Consider the following 4363-nt stretch of genomic DNA (forward strand, 5'->3'; position numbering starts at 1 on the left):
ATACTTTAAACTTAGTGGTAATGAAAATATGTGCAGAATACAATAAAAGTCATGCTTTAGAGGAAAAATTCTACAACCTTAAACATAGATGTTAGATAAGAATAAAGGCCGAAAATCAATAATTTAAACATCCATCTCAAGAAGTTAGTAAAAGAAAAACAAATTAAAACCCTCAAAAATAGAAGTTAGAATTAATGAAGATAGAAGCCAAAATTAATGAAACACAAAACAAACACATGAGAGAATTTAAAGAATCAAAATGGATTTTTTGAAAGAATAATGAAGTTATGAAGGGGTTTGCAATAATCCCACCTGACTGGGTAGTAATTTAAGAAAAGTGCTTTCTACTCTGTTTGAATCACGGCTCCAGAGCTGGTGGCACAGAAACAAAACAGACAGACAGTGTCCTCAAGTATAGAAGCTAACAGTCTAGCATGAAGACCAACAGTAAGCAGATGGAATAAAAGCTCTGTTACAAGTGTGACAGCAGTGGCAAAAACAGGGAGCCATGGGAGTTCACGGAAGAGCAGAGTGCTGAAAGATAAGCAAGATGTAGCTAGATGGAACATTAAAGAAAAGATGACTCAGGAAAGAAACATCAGGTACAAAGCAAGACACAGCTGGTATCTTCTGGGACCTGCAAATAGTTTTACATAGCTACAGTGGGAGGTATGAGCACAGTGTGAAAGCTTTTTACTTCCCAAATGCCTCAAATGCATTCACTCACTCTATCTCCAATGCCAAACCCTTTCATAAATTACCACATTTTGCCTAAACTACACAGAAGCCTCCCAGGCAGTTTTCCTGCATGTGTTTCCCTGTTTTACACGCCAATCTTCACACTGAAGCCAACATAATTTTTCTTAAATATACAATCTCAATCCCCAGCTATAATTCTTGTAGCACTGTGTACTTTACCTTCATAACATTTATCTTAGTTTGTAATTAAATTTATTTTATTACTACTTATTTAATTACAGCTGATCCTTCCACGAGAATGTATAGGAATTGGAGACTATAAGCTCTATGCATTTTGTAAAGCCTTGGTTAAAATTATAGCTAGAACATTAAGTTGTAAGTCGAAACATTATTTCATAAGAAAATAAAGAATAATACCATTGTGATGACAGGTCTCTTGAAAATGTAACTGAACTAGTTATTATTCTTTGTCACTATACAAGACAAGAAAGACACTATATAAGATAAGAAAATAAAGTTCCAAAGATATTTATACTCCTGTGATTATCAAACATGAAAACCAGAGAACCAGCCAGGTAAGATAAAGTTCACATTTAAGTTAAACATATACACATTTTGTGCTGTCATATTCTGTCATCATGAAATTTTTTTGATAATGATAAGCAGCTTCCCCTGATATTCTTCTACTGTGCTAACTACATTTTTTCTCCCACAGAACATTAAAAAGCTGTGATTATTGCAAATTGATATTTTTACATTTTTGATGTATTAAACACCAAAACATCGAACAAACACAGTTAGACTATGTTTGGTAGGAAACTGAATTTGGTTCCTGATATAGTTTGAATGCATGTCCCCTCAGAATCTCGTGTTGAAATGTGATCTCCAGCATTGAAGGTGGGACCCAGTGGGAGGCATTGAATCATGGGGTGGATTCCTCATGAATGACTTAGTGCCATTGCCTCAGTGATGAGTGAGAAAAGTGTTTCTCACTCAGTTAGTTCATGTGAGATCTGGTTGTTTAAAAGAGTCTGGGACCTCCTCCCTCTTTCTCTTTCTCCTACTCGCTCCATGTACATGCCAGCTCCCCCTTCAACTTTCATGTGACTGGAAGCTTCCTGAGGCACTTACCAGAGGCAGATGCTGGCACCATGCTTCCCATACAGCTTGCAGAATCTTGAGCCAAAATAAACCTCTTTTCTCTATAAATTGTTCAGTCTCAGGTGTTCCTTCATAGCAATGCAAATAGACTAAGACAGTTCCTTAAGTGATAGTGAACACACTAGAAAATAAAGTTCCAAAGATATTTACACTCCTGTGACCATCAAACATGAAGACCAGAGATTAAATTAAATTAAATTAAATAATTATTAACTATGGGCTAACTTATCTTATTCCCTAATTCTATCACTATTTAAGTCACATATGTAAATGATATGAATTCATTTGCTAGTTAGAAAGCATTGAGGCCCTTTTTTTGCTTCATATAAGTTTGTTTGAGAAAAATAAATTATAATTCTAAGAGATTCAATTTTAAGTGAATTTTCTATTGGAGTAGAACGCATAGAAAGTTTTCCAAATTATGCGTCTGTCATGAGGTGACTCTTCACAAATTGAGTATATTCCAGATCAAGAAACAGAATACTATCAGTGCCCTAGGAACTCTCCTTGTCCCCCTCCAGCAACTGCCCCCATGAAGGGAGCCACCATCCTTTCAACAATTTATGTTCATTTTTTTCTCTTTTGAACTTCATATAAAGTGTACATTATACAGCCATTTAGTTCTTGCTTTTTTTTTTTTTTTTTTCCAGGCTTAATTCACTTTATTTTTCTTGTATAAAAACCCTATGTTGTAGCCACAGCTGGAGCCTGGGTCCGCGGCACGGAGACTCTGGTGCGGGTCTTGACAAGGTGGTCAGTGAATTCCTGATAGGGAGACTTGGTAAATACAGTCTCCTTCCAGAGGTCAGGGGTCAGGTAGCTGTAGGTCTTACAGATGGCATCAAAGGTGGCCTTGGCGAAGTTGCCCAGGGTGGCAGTGCAGCCCCGGGCTGAGGTGTAGCAGTCATGGATACCAGCCATCATGAACAGCTTCTTGGCCACAGGCGCTGAGACGAAGCCAGTGCCCCTGGGTGCACGGATGAGGCGCACCAGCACAGAGCCGCAGCGGCCTGTCACCTTGCAAGGGACGGTGTGGAGCTTGACAGTCTTGTTCCCCCAGTAGCCTCTGCGCACGGGGACAATGGAAAGTTTGGCCAGGATGATGGCCCCACGGACGGCGACGGCCACCTCCTTGGAGCACTTAACACCCAGGCCAACGTGGCCATTGTAGTCCCGATAGCAACAAAGGCCTTGAACCTGGTGCGCTGGCCAGCATGGGTCTGCTTCTGCACGGGCATAATTTTCAAAACCTGGTCTTTGAGAGAGGCCCCCAAGAGAAAGTCAATGATCTCAGATTCCTTAATGGGCAGGGAGAAGAGGTAGATCTCCTCCAGGGACTTGATCTTCATGTCCTTGACCAAGCGGCGCAGCTTGGTGACGGGCATGCACTCCTTATCCTCGGCCTTGCCTCTCTGAGCTCCGCCCCTCGGCCTCGGCCTCGGCCCCACCCTGTCCACGGCCGTGACCCAGGCCCCAGATGCCACTGCCTAAACTCCGCGGAAGCCACCGCGGTTCCACATCCCAGGACCATCAGGGCCTCTGGGCCCCCCCCGCTGCACCGGCGTCATCCGCCATTTGGTGTTTTCTCGGAGAAGAAGAGTTAGTTCTTACTTTTTATGCTTCACACTATATTTGTGAGATTCACCCATGTTGTTGTATATATTTGTGGCTCATTTATTCTTATTTCTGTAAAGTATCCAGTTGCATTATATTAATTAAAAACAAATCAAACTTAGATAAGGAGAGACTTTATTCAAAAAGACTATTGCAACAGGAAGAACATGCCAACCTCAGATATTTGCAAGTGTCTCAAAATCAAACAGAAAGAAGATTTTCCTTTTTATGGAGGGAGAAGGACCAGCCAGACCTTTGTGGAGAAGGGCATAGAGTGTGGCAAGCAGGTGGCAAAACCAGGATATTCCAATAGGAAGTGTTTCTATCTATGGTCAGTTGATTTTCAGGATGAGCTGTTAACAGATGTTCTGCTCCTTAGTGTTTCCGGTCTTGCTTAAACTTGCAGGAGAGCCAAAATCTAGGATCTTTGTGGAGGAGAGAAGCCTGACTAAAGTCTGGTCAAGCCAAAGCAGAGGGTCAGAAATGAACTATTGTGAACACGTGGTCAGTTCCCCTTGTTGCTTAAGACAAAGTGTGTTTTTAAACACCACTAGGGATGGAATAAGAGTCATTGTGAAGCTGAGTTTGATCCGTCATTTTCAGGGGTGGGCTGGTCTTCACGTTCTTGATCTTGAATGACCAGCTGTCATGTTGTGAGCATGCTGTCTGTCTGACAGCTGGTGGAGGGTCTTAGAGATCAGGCACTTAGCATAAGGTACACCTTGTGATGTCATCTGCTTGGTCCAAAGGTCTTGAGAAAGCTCTCTACCTCTCTATTTGCAAGATCTATGTCTACCTATAATGGCTCTGCTCCCTAGAAGTACTCAACAGCTGTTGTTCCTGTAGCGCAAAGTGAATCAGAAATGTGAATGAGAATGTTTTGAATGTG

The 4363-nt window shown here is 41.4% G+C and overlaps 1 pseudogene; it reads right to left on the reverse strand.

The window, feature by feature from the left end:
- Positions 1-2544: 2544 nt before the first annotated feature.
- Positions 2545-3296, reverse strand: LOC105473038 (small ribosomal subunit protein uS5 pseudogene; annotated as a pseudogene).
- Positions 3297-4363: the final 1067 nt, after the last annotated feature.

Source organism: Macaca nemestrina, chromosome 6, assembly GCF_043159975.1.
Source record: "Macaca nemestrina isolate mMacNem1 chromosome 6, mMacNem.hap1, whole genome shotgun sequence".
Taxonomy (NCBI): Eukaryota; Metazoa; Chordata; class Mammalia; order Primates; family Cercopithecidae; genus Macaca; species Macaca nemestrina.